The sequence below is a fragment of the Triticum aestivum genome, chromosome 1B (assembly GCF_018294505.1).
Source record: "Triticum aestivum cultivar Chinese Spring chromosome 1B, IWGSC CS RefSeq v2.1, whole genome shotgun sequence".
NCBI lineage: Eukaryota > Viridiplantae > Streptophyta > Magnoliopsida > Poales > Poaceae > Triticum > Triticum aestivum.
Window position 1 is genome coordinate 9,127,371 of NC_057795.1, and position 20,392 is coordinate 9,147,762.

The 20,392-nt window shown below is 47.3% G+C and overlaps 1 long non-coding RNA gene across 1 annotated transcript; it reads right to left on the minus strand.

Moving 5' to 3' along the window:
• Positions 1 to 11,114: 11,114 nt before the first annotated feature.
• Positions 11,115 to 13,454, minus strand: LOC123084006 (uncharacterized). Its single transcript, XR_006439364.1, has 4 exons — positions 12,719 to 13,454; positions 12,527 to 12,620; positions 12,335 to 12,421; positions 11,115 to 12,257 (listed from the first exon to the last, which is right to left on the minus strand). It is a non-coding gene; the product is annotated as an uncharacterized lncRNA (long non-coding RNA).
• Between the last annotated feature and the right edge of the window lie 6,938 nt (positions 13,455 to 20,392).

Genomic DNA, 20,392 nt, shown 5'->3' on the forward strand with positions numbered 1-20,392 from the left:
ACGGTTCATCTAGTCGGCACATACATAGAAGATCTACGACACGTAGTAATATAGTAGATACTGGGCGTAGAATTGGGAAGGTCTCGTTCTCTTCTTAAAAGAGTGATGCTGATCCTCCGGCTGGGTTTGGGTGATGTGCGGCTAGGAGGCCTTAAAAGAGAGATGTTGATCCTCCGGATGGGTTTGGATGATGTGCGGCTGGGAGGCCTTAAAAGATAGATGTTGATCCTCCGGCTGGGTTTGGGTGATGTGCGGCTGGGAGGCCTTAAAAGAGAGATGTTGATCCTCCGGCTGGGTTTGGGTGATGTGCGGCTGGGAGGCCTTAAAAGAGATATGTTGATCCTCCGGTTGGGTTTGGGTGATGTGCGGCTGGGAGGCCTTAAAAGAGAGATGTTGATCCTCCGGCTGGGTTTGGGTGATGTGCGGCTGGGAGGCCTTAAAAGAGAGATGTTGATCCTCTGGCTGGGTTTGGATGATGTGTGGCTGGGAGGCCTTAAAAGAGAGATGTTGATCCTCCGGCTGGGTTTGGGTGATGTGCGGCTGGGAGACCTTAAAAGAGAGATGTTGATCCTCCGGCTGGGTTTGGGAGATGTGCGGCTGGGAGGCCTTAAAAGAGAGATGTTGATCCTCCGGTTGGGTTTGGGTGATGTGCGGCTGGGAGGCCTTAAAAGAGAGATGTTAATCCTCCGGCTGGGTTTGGGTGATGTGCGGCTGGGAGGCCTTAAAAGAGAGATGTTGATCCTCCGGCTGGGTTTGGGTGATGTGCGGCTGGGAGGCCTTAAAAGAGAGATGTTGATCCTCCGGCTGGGTTTGCATGATGTGCGGCTGGGAGGCCGTGAATGCGAGATTCGGGGACTCGTGGGACGGTGGGAGGGAGGCCTTTTATGAGCGCATTGAGCGGGAAGCGGGACACGGGATCCTCCCAGAGAGACAAATCTAGAGAACACTATGCAAAATATCTGCAAACCATCACTGTCCAGAAGGCCTGGCTAAAGCGGCAACTGACCTGAAAATATAAACGTACAAAGAGGGCCACGGTCAAAGCGCCCACATGTACCTATCCATCACACACGTCATCCAAACATAAGCCGTAAAGCCATTGAGACCCTATGCAACTTGTATGTGGTGATCGTTTGGCTGGTTATAACAACATGCTATACTGGCAATTGGATATATGATATATTATGTGTCAATAGGAATATGATTGTATTTTAGAGACTGCCTTGGGCTTCATGACATGCACTACTAAAAATAGATACACACACAACCTACAGAAAGCCGAGTTCCACACACAATGCACTTGATATAGGATGAGTTTGCACTCCATACTGGGACCTCCAAATTTACTTTAAAAACTGATATTAAATAAAAATAATATACTTTTCTTCTCAGTACATGAATGCCAAAATAGATATTAATACTCCACCTACGATTGTAACTTCAGTTCCAAAGAAGTGATATCATTCCCACTTCCGGTTTGAAAAATTCACAGGGCAATGCAGCGTGTCTAAATTTGCATTGCATTCAGAGCAATAGGTACCAGCAAATGAAATTGATCTAAAGAAAGAACATCATGCCTTCACGACAGTCATTCAGAAAGTGTTTTTCTACAAAATATGTCTAGGGAGAGTGACATTCAAGACTGCTAGATGCTTACATGATCATCGATTCGAGGAGGCTGGTGTAGCTTCACTCAAGACTGCTAGATGCTTACATGATCATCGATTCGAGGAGGCTGGTGTAGCTTCACTCAGTAAAAACAAAAAGATATTCCTAACAACTGCGGTTCTCATTCCGGTTACAATCAGCCTACAAAATCGGAACAACACTATGCAAAGAACCAGAGTGCCGACCAGAAGAGAAACATGGACGGTACAGCACAGACATGTCAGATGCTTCTCTTAGTACATATAAAGGAACAGAGGGAGTAGATTATAAGTGTTGGTGAACGTAGCAGAAATTCAAAATTTTCCTACGTGTCACCAAGATCTATCTATGGAGAAACCAGCAACGAGGGAAGGAGAGTGCATCGGCATACCCTTGTAGATCGCTAAGCGGAAGCATTCAAGAGAACGGGGTTGAACGAGTCGTACTCGTCGTGATCCAAATCACCGGAGATCCTAGTGCCGAACGGACGGCACCTCCGCGTTCAACACACGTACAGCCCGGTGACGTCTCCCATGCCTTGATCCAGCAAGGAGAGAGGGAGAGGTTGGGGAAGACTCCATCCAGCAGCAGCACAACGGCGTGGTGGTGGTGGAGGAGCGTGGTGATCCAGCAGGGCTTCGCCAAGCACCGCGAGATATGAGGAGAAAGAGAGGTAGGGCTGCGCCAACAGGAGAAGAACTTTGTGTGTTGGGCTGCCCCTTTGCCTCCACATATATAGGGAGAGAGGGGGGGCTGCGCCCCCACCTAGGGTTTCACCCCTAGGGGCGGCGGCCAGCCCTAGATCCCATCTAGGGGGCGGCCAAGGGGGGAGGAGTGCCTCCCAAGTCAAGTGGAGGCCCTCCCCCTTAGGGTTTCCCCTCTCCCATGCGCATGGGCCTTGGGGGGCTGGTGCCCCTGGCCCATTAAGGCTAGGGCGCCCCCTTATAACCCATGCTGCTGTATTGGACGTGGTGGAACATTTTCCGGACCTCTGGACCCCTCCGGAATCATCGGAACCTTCCGGAAGCTTCCCGGTACAATACCGGAAAAAACCGAACTTTTTCCGGAACCCGAACAACAACTTTCCATATATAAATCTTTACCTCCGGACCGTACCGGAACTCCTCGTGACGTCCGGGATCTCATCCGGGACTCCGAACAACATTCGGTAACCACATACAAACTTCCTTTATAACCCTAGCGTCATCGAACCTTAAGTGTGTAGACCCTACAGGTTCGGGAACCATGCAGACATGACCGAGACGTTCTCCGGTCAATAACCAACAGCGGGATCTGGATACCCATGTTGGCTCCCACATGTTCCATGATGATCTCATCGGATGAACCACGATGTCAAGGACTCAATCAATCCCGTATACAATTCCCTTTGTCTAGTGGTATTGTACTTGCCCGAGATTCGATCGTCGGTATCCCGATAGCTTGTTCAATCTCGTTATCGGCAAGTCTCTTTACTCGTTCTGTAACACATCATCCCGTGATCAACCCCTTTGTCACATTGTGCACATTATGATGATGTCCTACCGAGTGGGCCCAGAGATACCTCTTCGTTTACACGGAGTGACAAATCCCAGTCTCGATTCGTGCCAACCCAACAGACACTTTCGGAGATACCTGTAGTGCACCTTTATAGCCACCCAGTTACGTTGTGACATTTGGTACACCCAAAGAATTCCTACGGTATCCGGGAATTGCACAATCTCATGGTCTAAGGAAATGATACTTGACATAAGAAAAGCTTTAGCATACGAACTACGATCTTTGTGCTAGGCTTAGGATTGGGTCTTGTCCATCACATCATTCTCCTAATGATGTGATCCCGTTATCAACGACATCCAATGTCCATGGTCAGGAAACCGTAACCATCTATTGATCAACGAGCTACTCAACTAGAGGCTTACTAGGGACATGGTGTTGTCTATGTACCCACACATGTATCTGAGTTTCCTTTCAATACAATTATAGCATGGATAATAAACGATTATCATGAACAAGGAAATATAATAATAACTAATTTATTATTTCCTCTAGGCCATATTTCCTACAGTCTCCCACTTGCACTAGAGTCAATAATCTAGTTCACATCGCCATGTGATTAACACTCACAGGTCACATCGCCGTGCGACCAACATCCAAAGAGTTTACTAGAATCAATAATCTAGTTCACATCACTATGTGATTAACACTCAATGAGTTCTGGGTTTGATCATGTTTATGCTTGTGAGAGAGGTTGTAGTCAACGGGTCTGCAATATTCAGATCCCTATGTATTTTGCAAAACTTTATGTCATATCATAGATGCTGCTACCACGTTCCACTTGGAGCTATTCCAAATTGTTGCTCCATTTATGGAATATACGCAACTCTTTACGTCGAACTCTTTATCACCTCCATAACCGAGAAACATATCCTTATTCCTCTAAGGATAATTTTGACCGCTATCTGGTGATCCACTCCTTGATCACCTTTGTACCCTCTTGCCAGATATGTAGTAAGGCACACGTCAGGTGCGGTACACAGCATAGCATACTGTAGAGCCTATGTCTAAGGCATAGGGGACGACCTTCGTCCTTTCTCTCTTTTCTGCCGTGGTCGAGCTTTAACTCTTAACTTCATACCTTACAACTCAGGCACGAACTCCTTCTTTGACTGATCCATCTTGAACACCTTCAAGATTATGTCAAGGTATGTGCTCATTTGAAAGTACCATTAAGCGTTTTTGATCTATCCTTATAGATCTTGATGCTCAATGTTCAAGTAGCTTAATCCAGGTTTTCTATTGAAAAACACCTTTCAAATAACCATGTATGCTTTCCAGAAATTCTACATCATTTCTGATCAACAATATGTCAACAACATATACTCATCAGAAATTCTATAGTGCTCCCACTCACTTTTTTGGAAATACAAGTTTTTCATAAACTTTGTATAAACCCAAAATCTTTGATCATCTCATCAAAGCGCACATTCCAACTCCGAGATGCTTACTCCAGTCCTTAGAAGGATCGTTGGAGCCAGCATACCTTTTAGCATCCTTAGGATCGACAAAAACTTTCTGATTGTATCACATGCAACCTTTCATTACGAAGACTGGTAAGGAAACTCGTTTTGACATCCATCTGCCAGATTTCATAAATGCAGCTAATGCTAACATGATTCCGACGGACTTAAGCATCGCTACGGATGAGAAAATTTCATCGTAGTCAACTCCTTGAACTTGTGAAAAACTCTTCGCCACAAGTCGAGCTTCATAGACGGTGACATCACCGTCCAGGTCTGTCTTCTTCTTAAAAATCCATTTATCTCAATGGCTTGCCTATCGGGCAAGTCCACCAAAGTCCATGCTTTGTTCTGATACATGGATCCTATCTCGGATTTCATGGCTTCTAACCATTTGTCGGAATATGGGCCCACCATCGCTTCTCCATAGCTCGTAGGTTCATCTAGCAATATGACCTTCAAGACAGGATTACTGTACCACTCTGAAGTAGTACGCATCCTTGTCACCCTACGAGGTACGGTAGTGACTTGATCCAAAACTTCATGATCACTATCATAAGCTTCTACTTCAATTGGTGTAGGCGCCACATGAACAACTTCCTGTGCCCTGCTGCACACTAGTTGAAGTGATGGTTCAATAACCTCATCAAGTCTCCACCATCCTCCCACTCAATTCTTTCGAGAGAAACTTTTCCTCGAGAAAGGACCCGTTTCTAGAAACAATTACTTTTGCTTCCGGATCTTGAGATAGGAGGTATATCCAACTGTTTTGGGTGTCCTATGAAGATGTATTTATCCGTTTTGGGTTCGAGCTTATCACGATGAAACTTTTTCACATAAGCGTCGCAGCCCCAAACTTTTAAGAAACGACAACTTAGATTTCTCCAAACCATAGTTCAAACAGTGTCGTCTCAACGGAATTACGTGGTGCCCTATTAAAGTGAGTGCGGTTGTCTCTAATGCCTAACCCATTAACGATAGTGGTAATTCGATAAGAGACATCATGGTACGCACCATATCTAATAGGGTGCAACTATGATGTTCGGACACACCATCACACTATGGTGTTCCAGGTGGTATTAATTGTGAAACAATTTCCACAATATCTTAATAGCGTGCCAAAGCTCGTAACTCAGATACTCATCTCTATGATCATATCATAGACATTTTATCCTCTTGTCACGATGATCTTTAACTTCACTCTGAAATTACTTGAACCATTCAATAATCCAGACTTGTGTTTCATCAAGTAAATACACTCAGTATCTACTTAAATCATCCGTGAAGTAAGAACATAACGATATTCATTGCAGCCTCAGCACTCATTGGACTGCACACATCAAAATGTGTTACTTCAACAAGTTGCTATCTTGTTCCATCTTACTGAAACCGAGGCTTTTCAGTCATCTTGCCCATGTGGTATGATTTGCATATCTCAAGTGATTCAAAATCAAGTGAGTCCAAACTATCCATCTGCATGGAGTTTCTTCATGCGTATACACCAATAGACATGGTTCGCATGTCTCAAACTTTTCAAAAACGAGTGAGTCCAAAGATCCATCAATATGGAGCTTCTTCATGCGTTTTATACCAATATGACTCAAATGGCAGTGCCACAAGCAGGTGGTACTATCATTACTATCTTATATCTTTTGGCATGAAAATGTGTATCACTACGATCGAGATTTCAATAAACCATTCATTTTAGGTGCAAGACCATTGTAGGTATTATTCAAATAAACAGAGTAACCATTATTCTTCTTAAATGAATAACCGTACTGCGATAGACATAATCCAATCATGTCTATGCTCAACGCAAACACCAAATAACAATTATTTAGGTTTAACACCAATCTCGATGGCAGAGGGAGCGTGCGATGCTTGATCACATCAACCTTGGAAACACTTCCAACACATATCTTCGGCTCACCTTTAGCTAGTCTCCGTTTATTCCGTAGCTTTTATTTCGAGTTACTAACACTTAGCAACCGAACCAGTATCTAATACCCTGGTGCTACTAGGAGTACTAGTAAAGTACACATTAACATAATGTATATCCAATATACTTCTATCGACCTTGCCAGCCTTCTCATCTACCAAGTATCTAGGGTGGTTCCGCTTCTGTGTCCGTTCCTCTCATTACAGAAGCACTTAGTCTCGGGTTTGGGTTCAACCTTGGGTTTCTTCACTAGTGCAGCAACTGTTTTGCCGTTTCATGAAGTATCCCTTGTTGCCCTTGCCCTTCTTGAAACTAGTGGTTTTACCAACCATCAACAATTGATGCTCCTACTTGACTTCTACTTTCGCGGTGTCAAACATCGCGAACACTTCAAGTATCATCATATCTATCCCTGATATGTTATAGTTCATCACGAAGCTCTAGTAGCTTGGTGGCAATGTCTTTGGAGAAACATCACTATCTCATCTGGAAGATTAACTCCCACTCGATTCAAGTGATTGTTGTACCCAGACAATCTGAGTACAAGCTCAACGATTGAGATCTTCTCCCTTAGTTTGTAGGCTAGAAAACTCCTCGGAGGTCTCATACCTCTTGACGTGGGCACGAGCCTGGAATCCCAATTTCAGCCCTCAGAACATCTCATATGTTCCGCGACGTTTCAAAAACCTCTTTGATGCCTCAATTCTAAGCCGTTTAACATTATCGAACTATCACGTAGTCATCAAAACGTGTGTATCAGATGTTTGCAACATCCACAGACCACGTTCGAGGTCCAGCACACCGAGCGGTGCATTAAGGACATAAGCTTTCTACTGACCGCATAATTGCTACTATCAACTTTCAACTATATTTTCTCTAGGAACATATCTAAACAGTAGAACTAAAGCGCGAGCTATGACATAATTTGCAAAGGGCTTTTGACTATGTTCAGGATAATTAAGTTCATCTAATGAACTCCCACTCAGATAGACATCCCTCCAGTCATCTAAGTGATTACATGATCCGAGTCAACTAGGCCATGTCCGATCATCATGTGAGACGGACTAGTCATCATCGGTGAACATCTTCATGTTGATCGTATCCACCATACGACTCATGCTCGACCTTTCGGTCTCTTGTGTTCCGAGGCCATGTCTGTACATGCTAGGCTCGTCAAGTAACCTAAGTGTTTCGCGTGTGTAAATCTGGCTTACACCCGTTGTATGTGAACGTAAGAATCTATCACACCCGATCATTACGTGGTGCTTCGAAACAACGAACTTTCGCAATGGTGCACAGTTAGGGGGAACACTTTCTTGAAATTTTAATGAGGGATCATCTTATTTACTACCGTTGTTCTAAGAAAATAAGATGCATAAACATGATAAACATCACATGCAATCAAATAGTGACATGATATGGCCAATATCATTTTGCTCCTTTTGATCTCCATCTTCCGGGCTCCATGATCATCATCGTCACCGGTATGACACCATGATCTCCATCATCATGATCTCCATCATCGTGTCTCCATGAAGTTGTCTCGCCAACTTATTACTTCTACTACTATGGCTACCGGTTAGCAATAAAGTAAAGTAATTACATGGCGTTGTTCAATGACACGCGGGTCATACAATAAATTAAGACAACTCATATGGCTCCTGCCTGTTGTCATACTCATCAACATGCAAGTCGTGCTTCCTATTACAAGAACATGATCAATCTCATACATCACATATCATTCATCACATTCTTCTTGGCCATATCACATCACATAGCATACCCTGCAAAAACAAGTTAGACGTCCTCTAATTGTTGTTTGCATGTTTTACGTGGCTGCTATGGGTTTCTAGCAAGAACGTTTCTTACCTACGCAAAACCACAACGTGATATGCCAATTGCTATTTACCCTTCATAAGGACCCTTTTCATCGAATCCATTCCGACTAAAGTGGGAGAGACTGGCACCCGCTAGCCACCTTATGCACCAAGTGCATGTCAGTCCGTGGAACCTGTCTCACGTAAGTGTACGTGTAAGGTCGGTCCGGGCCGCTTCATCCCACAATACCGTTGAAACAAGATTGGACTAGTAATGGTAAGCATATTGAACAAAATCAACGCCCGCAACTACTTTGTGTTCTACTCGTGCAAAGAATCTACGCAATAGACCTGGCTCATGATGCCACTGTTGGTGAATGTAGCAGAAATTCAAAATTTTCCTACGTGTCACCAAGATCTATCTATGGAGAAACTAGCAACGAGGGAAGGAGAGTGCATCGACATACCCTTGTAGATCGCTAAGCGGAAGCGTTCAAGAGAACGGGGTTGAACGAGTCGTACTCGTCGTGATCCAAATCACCGGAGATCCTAGTGCCGAACGGACGGCACCTCCGCGTTCAACACACGTACAACCCGGTGACGTCTCCCATGCCTTGATCCAGCAAGGAGAGAGGGAGAGGTTGGGGAAGACTCCATCTAGCAGCAGCACAACGGCGTGGTGGTGGTGGAGGAGCGTGGTGATCCAGCAGGGCTTCGCCAAGCACCGCGAGATATGAGGAGAAAGAGAGGTAGGGCTGCGCCAACAGGAGAAGAACTTTGTGTGTTGGGCTGCCCCTTTGCCTCCACATATATAGGGAGAGAGGGGGGGCTGCATGATCGTCGGTATCCCAATACCTCGTTCAGTCTCGTTACCGGCAAGTCACTTTACTCGTACCATAATGCATGATCCCGTGACCAGACACTTGGCCACTTTGAGCTCATTATGATGATGCACTACCGAGTGGGCCCAGTGATACCTCTCCGTAACACGGAGTGACAAATCCCAGTCTCGATCCGTGTCAACCCAACAGACACTTTCGGAGATACCTGTAGTGCACCTTTATAGTCACCCAGTTACGTTGTGACGTTTGGTACACCCAAAGCACTCCTACGGTATCCGGAAGTTACACGATCTCATGGTCTAAGGAAGAGATACTTGACATTGGAAAAGCTCTAGCAAAATGAACTACACGATCTTGTGCTATGCTTAGGATTGGGTCTTGTCCATCACGTCATTCTCCTAATGACGTGATCCCGTTGTCAATGACATCTGATGTCCATAGTCAGGAAACCATGACTATCTGTTGACCAACGAGCTAGTCAACTAGAGGCTTACTAGGGACGTATTGTAGTCTATGTATTCACACATGTATTACGATTTCCGGATAATACAATTATAGCATGAATAAAAGACAATTATCATGAACAAGGAAATATAATAATAATGCTTTTATTATTGCCTCTAGGGCATATTTCCAACATGCCTCCCAAGTCAAGTGGAGGCCCTCCCCCTTAGGGTTTCCCCTCTCCCATGCGCATGGGCCTTGGGGGCTGGTGCCCCTGGCCCATTAAGGCTAGGGCACCCCCTTACAACCCATGCTGCTGTATTGGACGTGGTGGAACATTTTTCGGACCTCCGGACCCCTCCGGAATCCTCGGAACCTTCCGGAAGCTTCCCGGTACAATACCGGAAAAAACCGAACTTTTCCCGGAACCCGAACAACAACTTTCCATATATAAATCTTTACCTCCGGACCATTCCGGAACTCCTCGTGACGTCCGGGATCTCATCCGGGACTCCGAACAACATTCGGTAACCACATACAAACTTCCTTTATAACCCTAGCGTCATCGAACCTTAAGTGTGTAGACCCTACGGGTTCGGGAACCATGCAGACATGACCGAGACGTTCTCCGGTCAATAACCAACAGCGGGATCTGGATACCCATGTTGGCTCCCACATGTTCCACGATGATCTCATCGGATGAACCACGATGTCAAGGACTCAATCAATCCCGTATACAATTTCCTTTGTCTAGTGGTATTGTACTTGCCCGGGATTCGATCGTCGGTATCCCGATACCTTGTTCAATCTCGTTACCGGCAAGTCTCTTTACTCGTTCCGTAACACATCATCCCGTGATCAACCCCTTTGTCACATTGTGCACATTATGATGATGTCCTACCGAGTGGGCCCAGAGATACCTCTCCGTTTACACGGAGTGACAAATCCCAGTCTCGATTCATGCCAACCCAATAGACACTTTCGGAGATACCTGTAGTGCACCTTTATAGCCACCCAGTTACGTTGTGATGTTTGGTACACCCAAAGCATTCCTACGGTATCCGGGAATTGCACAATCTCATGGTCTAAGGAAATGATACTTGACATTAGAAAAGCTTTAGCATACGAACTACGATCTTTGTGCTAGGCTTAGGATTGGGTCTTGTTCATCACATCATTCTCCTAATGATGTGATCCCGTTATCAACGACATCCAATGTCCATGGTCAGGAAACCGTAACCATCTATTGATCAACGAGCTAGTCAACTAGAGGCTTACTAGGGACATGGTGTTGTCTATGTACCCACACATGTATCTGAGTTTCCTTTCAGTACAATTATAGCATGGATAATAAACGATTATCATGAACAAGGAAATATAATAATAACTAATTTATTATTGCCTCTAGGGCATATTTCCAAAAATAAGATCACATAGCACAGGGAGCAGAGATCCCCCAAACCATCAGAACCGGAAACCAAAGACGGAAATAAAAAATCATCAGGTCACACTTAGGGTGGACACGGTCCGGTCCGGTCCGGTCCTTGACCGAGCCGTCGTTCGGACCGGCCGGCGGCGGTCCGGACCGGACCGGACCGAGCAACCGAGCGGTCCTACTTTTATGGACCGGACCGGCGACGGTGAAGCCCGGGCTAGACCGAATGGACCGAATGGACCGGCCAGCCATCGGCGTTGATGTGCGCGCATGCAGCTTCGAGGTGGGCTACGTGTTAGATCAAGAACTGAATCAACACACACACGGGAGGTCACGCGAGAAAGTAAAAGAGAAAGAAGACACGCACGAACGCATTAAGTGGAGAGGATTCTGCGACGCACAACTGTCTTTCTGCTCTTCCTTTTATTCAGCTCGTAATTCGATATAACCGGGCCACTTTCAGAGCATTCGAGATCGTGCCCCAGTTCTTCCTGTGGCACCAGCGTGGCGTTCGCCTACCTGGGTAGCTGGTGGCCGCCTGGCCGGTGTGCATGCTGTGCTGAAATAACGCGCCATGCAAGGTGTGCATATCCACGTCTTATCTTAGTTTCAGGTTAGTTAGATGAGGCCGTTGTGGGAGGTCGTGGGATGGCACGATTTCAGCTCGTGGACGTGGGATGGCACGGCCGCAATTCCCGTTCCTTTGAGTAGAGGCCATGGTCGAGGCTCGAGAACTCCAGATCGGCAGTAGTGCACGCACAACAACAATGGCAAGCAGCGGCAAGAGGCCACGGCGCATGGGGTGAAGAGGAAGGATGAAGAGAGGAAGCTCAAGGACACGATGGTTCACCCGGGGACTGCCGATGGCCGCGATGACGAGGAACGGTGCCAGCGGTGACTGCGTCTTCTCGGTCTGACCGAGCGGCTCGGTTAAAGACCGGACCGACCGAGATTTTTTCGGGCCGAAAATGCCAGCCCGGACCGACCAGTTTTTCCGCCGGTCCTGAACCGTACGGTCCGGTCCTTAACAGGCCACGAGCAGGCCCAAAAGCCCGCTCGTTCCGTCCAGCCTGAGGTCACACTACTCGACTGCACACTGCACAGCCGGTCAAATACCTGTAAAAAGGATTAAAACAAAATAAGAACCCAAATAAAAAACAGTCACATTTAAATAGAAAATAGCCCGTATTCACCACGAAAGGAACCATCTGGTCGCTTTCCACGCCGAACTTCTTGCCATCGCCAGCGCGCTTAAATTGGAGGCATATCCAATAAAGAAACTACGAGACCATCGAAGGAAACAACAAAGAATCACCGATGAGAAACCATACTAAAACAAACACCACTAATGAAGCATTTTTCTTCAGAAAATCAGGACAGCATACCAAAAGCAGCAACAAAATACCCACGAAGAAGCGGCGCCTCAGAGTCCCACGTCCGGAATAATCCCCGGCCACTTCAGCGAACCGAAGAACGAACCTATGGTCGCCGACCAGAGCGTCGTTCAGCAGGTGAACCATATGAACCCCAAAAGGAATGAAAGCACAGGATACAAAGACAAGAAAGGCAGCATGTACCTGATTCGCTTCACAAACGCCTGTCAAAGCGGCAACCACCTAAAACAGAAGCAAGCAGCAGCCGCTGAAGCCCTATACAAAATAATATGGAGGGGCTCACCAGTGAGGACTAAAAGACCACACCCAAGGCGTTCATGTGGCGGAAGGGGAGATGCAGCCGGGGTCGGGGCATGATTTGGAAGATGAACTGCGCTCTGATGATGACCCGCAGCAAACTGCCGGTGCTGCTGGAGCTGCACCTCGATCAGAAGCTGAGGCTGAGACGGCCCCATGGCGGACGCCGGCGGTGGCCGGAAGGCCTCCCCCTCTCCGTCGTGCTTCAACAGGCACAACTCAGCATCGACCTCTCCCTCAAGGAGCCCTACATCTCCACCGCGTTTGCGCCGATGGCGAACGTCCTGGCCGACGTCGCCGGAGTCGCGATTAGAGAGGAGAGGTGCCGACTGCCCCTGAAAGTCACCAACGGCAACGGTGTGGACGACCCTCTTGAGAGGGCTGGCCTGCTCCTCATCGCCGCCGAGCTGCTCCAACCCTAGCTCGATGAACGACGTCGCGTAGGGGCTGGCCGGCGACTAGGTTGGGGAGAATGGGGGTGCGCGCCCGTGCAGAGATGGAGGAGAGGGAGCAGCGGCCCGCCGGCGACCAGGTTGGGGAGGATGGGGGTGCGCGCCCATGCAGAGGATGAGAGGAGGCAGCGGATGTGTAGTGCTGGGTTGGGAAAAAGAATGGTCGGATGATTTCTTCCGGGGGCGTGAATGAACACCAGGCAAGGCAAACAAGTACTTATAGGCAGACAAAAGAAAAAAAAGAAAATGAAAATGAAGCCCACCAGAAAGGCCTAGAAGGCAACGTGTCAATTGATGAACTGCTAGTCAATGGCTTATGAGACAAACATGGGGACGTGTCAATTGGTGAACTGCTAGTCAATAGCTTGTGAGACAAACATGGGGACATGCATTCTATGGGCTGTTTCTAGTTGATTACATTCTCTGTATTTTTCTGGCTCGTAATATCTATGGGCTGTCCCGTCTCTCTTTGATTACATAGTATATACTCTGTATTATCTTCTTGTACATAAAAAAGTTGCGCGAATCAAGAGACTGATAGCGATCTTCATTTTTTCCTTAACAGCCCTTCGGTCAGGTCTCAGGTGCCAGCTTTTCAGTATGGAGACCTGATGCTCTTTGGTGAGTAGCTTATAATGTCTAGCGTCGTGGTAGGTGTGTAGATCGAGATAATTAATCTAGATTATGCATTGTAGGCTGTAAAAAGTCAAACTCATGTCTCATTTTCAACTAGTTAAGGACATCCTCCGAGTCACTAGGCTATTTACTTAGGACGTTTTCCTAGTTATATTGCTAGGAAGATAATAAATAGCTAGAAAATCATCAGTAAAAAGGGTACAGCCTCATCGTGTACCATTGAATTATTCCAAATGTATTAAAATTTGAAACAAGCTATGTGCAATGACAACAACAAAAACCTGCATTAGAAAGGATTGAGTATGTGGCAAATAATTTGCTTGGAAATTGATGCAAAAATCATAATTAAGAACATGAACTCCTATATATAACTTTAATATCTTTCTTGTTTGTGTGCACATATAACTTTTTTCAATAAAGGGCATTTTTATTGACTCAAAATGTAGCATCAAGCGGATACAAAACATGACGAGCATCGTCCGGCCTCTGCATAGCTAAGATGCACACAGCCAAACAAAAACAAATTGAAAGAAGATTATAAAAAAAGGGACATATCAGCAATAGTAGGATCATATAGGACCGATGGTATGCCTATGTCAAAGGAGTTGGTGCGCGAATCCGAAGATTATGCTGCCACCCATGCTGGGTGAAGACCTCCCTAGCCATCCGCTCCAACCGCGTACACACCGCCTCGAATAGTGGTTGATACCCCGTTCGGTGTAGCGTAGACCACGTATGAAGCGAGCGCGTACAACGAAAAAGAACCTGCAAAGGAGAGGTGTTTTTCCCTCGAAAACCAAATCATTTCTACACAGTCAGAGTGCCCATAATAAGGCATATGCTCCCACCCGAATTAGCATTTTGAACCTATTTGAAATTTCGTCCAACCAATGACCAAAAATATTGGCAACATTTATGGGCGGATACAAATTGGACGCTATTTGGATGACTGACCACGTAGAACGCCCAAACTTGCATTGGAAAAAGAGGTGTTCGATTGTCTCGTCATGAGTACAAAAACTACACTTCTTACTTCCATGCCAATTGCGATGGGCGAGATTGTCTTTGGTTAGCACAACTCCCCTTCGAAGATACCACATAAAGATTTTATCTTTTAGTGGAAACTTCGACATCCAAATTTTCTTGTTATTATCCACTGGGACCTCTGAATGCTTGAGCGCACGGTACATAGAGTCAACTGTGAAGGACCTAGATGTCGTGAGGTTCCAGCGGAACACGTCCTGTCCTTGTGTCAGGTTAATCAACTCCAATTGAGATAACAGATTTTGCCATGACATAAGACGGGGCTAATAAAATCCCGCCTGAAAGAAATATTCGGCGGGATTGAACTGAGCACCTGCGTTAGAGTATCATTCTTATCGCAAACAATGCGGTACAGAGCTGGATATTGTTCTCAAAGGCTGGCGTTGCCTAGCCAGTTGTCCTTCCAGAAACGAATCTTTGACCCACCTTTTATCACGAAGGACCCAAAACGGAGAAGGTGTTTCTTCGCCGCCATTAGACCAGCCCAAAAGTGCGAGTCACCAGGTTTCCAATAGGCCTGTGACACAACTTTTTGGCCTAGATACATATTGTGCAGGAGGGTTTGCCAAACGTCATCCTCAGTAAGTAGTTTGAACAATCATTTACTAAGTAAGACATCATTCTTGACCTGAAGATCAAGAATGCCAAGTTCACCTTGGTCTTTCGGCCTACAAACCACACTCCATTTGGCTAGCCAGTATTTTTTCTTTTCACTATCCCCTTGCCAAAAGAATCTGGATCTGAAATAATCCAGCCTCTGCAAGACCCCTTTTGGGAGTTGGAAAAGAAGAGAGCATATAGAGAACCATATTTGTGAGGACCAAGTTGACTAAGACCAGTCGTCCTCAAACAGAGAGCAACTTGCCTTTCCAACTACTCAACCGTTTTTCTAAGCGCTCCTCTACATGTTTCCACTCCGCACTAGTGAGATGTCGATAATGAATCGGAATTCCCAAATATTTAATCGGGAATTGGCCTTGCGCACTACCAAACAGGTCGGCATACTCAGCCGCTGCCTTATTGGCTTCTCCAAAGCAGAACAATTCACTTTTATGGAAGTTAATTTTAAGGCTTGACATCCGCTCAAATGCTGAAAGCAATAATTTCATGTTTCGAGCCTTATTCAAGTCGTGTTCCATAAAAAGAATTGTATCATCGGCATATTGCAGAATAGAGAGGCCACCATCCACAAGGTGGGGCACTACTCCGGCAATTTGGCCGTCATGCGTGGCACGGTCAATCAGAATAGACAACATGTCAGCCACAATGACTAGCTGAGTTTTGACAGAGTCACGAGCAATCTCAAAGTATATACTTCGGAAAGGATCATCAAACTTACTAAGGAAAAGCAACCTTTCCGAGTCTGCCATGGTTGACACATGGCTTGATCTTGAGTCCCAGAGACAGTGTCATGCTGCCAATCATCTTCCAAGGTCTCTATGTCCCGGTTTACATGGGAGGAACTAGTGATCTTAAAGTTCTTGGAGAAAATCATGCTTGTCCAAGTTTAACTACTTAGCAGGAGATTTCATCAGCTTAGCTAGCGGACATCAGCCATTTTCCAATGATTCACCTCTTGCAGGAAACTCCCTACGGATCGGTGCTTGATGCATATATACATGTGAAAGCAGGCTGGCATAATGGACCGGCCTGCTGTGAAGAAGGTCATGGGGCTTATGGAGACATTTGGTCAAAAAAAGTACTATACAGTTGTATGTGTATTGGAGATGAATGTTATTGGAACATGATGTATGGTTGTGGTTGCAGAATCTTATGATCAAGAAATGGGACAAAAGATGTACTCCCTCCATTCCGTAATGTAAGTGTGTTTTTAACACTACATTATTTTTGCGGGGAGAAAAATTGTAGGGTTAAGAACACTCCTATATTATGGGACTGAGGTAGTAATAGCTACCTCTTTCTCCGAGCTATTGCAACTGTCATTTATCGGTCATATTTGATTGGTTGAGCTGCCGTTCGTGAAGATCTCGTTCATCTCGACGTCGGTGCTGCTGAACTGTGGCCGAGCTTGGTGCGAAGGGTAAGGGTCCACGGCGCAGAATCGGCGCAGGCGAGCATGAGTACATTGACGAGTAGCTGTATTGGGTGTTGAGGCCAGCGGTGAATGCGGAGGGCGCGCGCGAGTCGGGGCTGATGAAGACGGAGGGGGCGCGCGGCACAGAGCAATGCAAGAAGGTGATGTTGGGGTTGAAGCCGCCGAGTACCCCCACACTGGCGGCGAGAAGTTGGCCGGCGATGTGACGCTCTACTGGCTACCCCACGCATCTTGTGGGTACTAGTCTGCCTGTTGAGGCGGAAGGAGCTAGCCCTCGTTCGTCATGGCCGCGCGAGATGCCTTCTCCTGCTCCGCTGCCGCGTCCCTGGCCTTCTTGATGTTGAGCCTATTTCACCGATCGTTGGTGATCATCGCTCGGCGATCAACGTCGGCCTTCCACTGGGCGTTCGTCAAGCCCCGGGGCCTTGGCATCGGTGCCCTTAGCTTCGTCGGCTTTGGCTAGGCGGGATCAGTGGCTAGGCAAGGGGCCGCGTACTTCTTCGGCGGCATGGTGGGCGGATCTGGGGAGAATGGCGGGAGCTGCGGGGGAGATGGGGATTGGTGGGGAGGAAAAGCGAGGGAAAAGCGAAAAACGGCGGGAAAATCGGCCGGTGTTGCCGACATATGTTGCTAATTAAGCTATTTAATGTTAATATTTGTGATTAAGTAAAACTTATTTAAATAAATACAAATTATATTATTTTTATTCTTATTGAAAAAATATTAAACAAATCTATATTATTTTGTGTATTTTACAGGATCTTTAAGGGGCTGGCGAGGCTAACAATTTGACCGACGGTGTGTACAGTGGTGTAATATCCTACTCAGTACTCACCATATTTTTCATTATATTGTTTCAGATGTAGCTAGGTTCGTTCACTTGATGTTTTTAATTACAAATTTATGGGTTAAATTCCTATCGTCTTCTCAGGCAGTTCCACCTAAAGAAAACACTTCTCTACAGCCACAAGATTCTCATTCAAACGCCACACAAGACTAAACAAAGAACTACCAGCAGAGGTTTCTCCTATAAGGTCCCTAGCATAAGAACTCGTCACATAAATTCATAAATAAAAATACTAAGTGAAGCATGAAATTATATTATTTCCATAACATATTACTGGATGAGGAACTACTGCTAAGGAACGAGCTTGCTAGCTGAGTCACGGCTCTCTGCTATATCGATGCCTAGTTCTTCTCCATCTGGTGTCTCTCTTTGCAGCAAATACCTCCTTTTATAGGCGAGAGAGCAGCTCTCTGGATGGCTTCCAGGAGAATAATGCACCTCTATTATTTTCTTCTTCTTTCTTCGTGTCCATTATACATCTAGTCTTTAGGCCTTCTAGGCTTTATAGCCTTTGTAGCCATTTGAAGCCCTTCTTTCTAAGATACGGAGTGCATGCTGGACGGAATTCCAAGCACCGTGTCTTGGCAGCAATTGGAGGTGGCCTTATCTTCCTTTTGATCTTTCATGCTCGTCATGATTGTGTCTGGGACCTTAGAGCATCTCCAGCTGTTCGGTCCTTCAGGGCGCCGAAAAACTGTGGCCTCGGGGTGAGCCGGCGCTAGTTCGGCCCCTGGGGGCGGCCGAGCTCCCAGTCACGCTCCCAGGCGCCGCCTCCCAGCCATGGCAAATTCAAACGTAGTCGTTCCCACGCCCAAAATAGACGCCACAATCCGGCGATCAAGCGGCCAGTACATCGGCGGTTGGATGAAAAGTTTGGCGTACAAAAAGCAGAAAGGACGGAAGCGCGCATCAGGCGGCGAGGTCGGCCTCCGGCGTCGGTGGAGTCGGCGTGCGCGGGCTTGACGGGGTCTCTGTGCTTGGCGGCGTGGCTTCTGTGCTGCGGGCAGTCTCGGCGGCATCATCGGTCGGGCTTGGCGGCGTCGCCAAGGTGCTAGAAGGGCAGTGCGCAACGGCGGAGAGTGGGCATCGGGGAGGACGCGTACGCGGGCGGCGAGTAGTTGTATGGACGGTACTGCACGCCGGTGAAGGCGTGCGAGGGCGTGCGCTGGGCCGGGTGTCTATGGGGGAAAGTGACATTTGGGTTGAACCCACCATGCGCGTCCCCGTCGGCGTAGCCCGGCGACCCCCATGGCTGCGGCGTCGGAGACCCGACGCCTTCCTGGCCCCAGGGCACGTACTGCGCGTGGTTGCCGGGCGGATTCATCATCCCCGCGCGAGTCACGGTTCCCGCAGCGTGGGGGACGACGTACTTCTTCGGTGCCATGGCGGCCGACTGGGAGGCGAGCGGGAGGGGGGATGGCGGGAGGAAAGGAGAAAATGGGAGGGAAGCGGGGAAAAGCGGGAAGAAACGGCGGGAAGAGGCGCTCTACTCGCTGACAGGCCGGACCCACGCGCCCTTTTCACTTGTGTCGGCGCCCCAGGCGCCCCCCAGGGCGCCGGGTTCTGTCTGGGTCCGTCGGCACCAATTTCGGCCCGAGCCGGCGAAAAACGGGCTTCTGGGGGGGCGACTAGGCCGTTTTTTCGGCGCCGGCGCGGAAAAAACGCCTGGGGAGGGCCTGTTGGGGGCGCGGCTGGAGATGCTCTTATCTTCGGGAATATTGCAGCCTTCTGTTAGAATAAATCCAAGGCCCCATCGATCTACCGACGACCAAGCAATCACACGAGGCATGACACCAAGATTTGTTAACGAGGTTCATCATCATGGCTACATTCCCGGATCATGACTACGAGCGCTCCTCCCCATGACACCGCTACAATACCGCACCTCTAGCCGCACGGGCGCCGGCACACACCGTCGGCTCCCCCGCGTGCCTGTGCTATTATGTTGGCATAGGTTACATCGTGTGTCTACCCCAAAATATATGAGAGGTCTGGGATACAAGTGTCCTACTAGGAGACGACTCTATATCCTATATAAACACAATACAACTACAAGTCCAACTGTAACCTACCTTGTACACAATATTCGACACAACTCTAACAAACTTCACCTTGGCGAATATTCTCCACCAACATGAATTCATCAATGCGTCAAACTTCCATGTACATTGGACTTGAGCTTATTCCATGAGTACGGCTGCTACTCCAAAAACTCTATATGGCTCCACTACTAGTAGAAAAAGGGCCTATAGTCCCGGTTGGTGAGGGCCTTTAGTCCCGGTTCATGAACCGGGACTAAAGGATCGGTACTAATGCCCTGACCCCTTTAGTCCCGGTTCAATCCAGAACCGGGACAGAAGGGCCTCCACGTGGCCTGTCCGCTGAGCCCAGGCAGGAGGGCCTTTGGTCCCGGTTGGTGGCACCAACCGGGACCAATAGGCATCCACGCGTCAGCATTTCTATGGCTGGGGTTTTTGTTTTTTTTAAGGGGGGGGGGTTTGGGGGGTTTTAGGGGGTTAATTTAG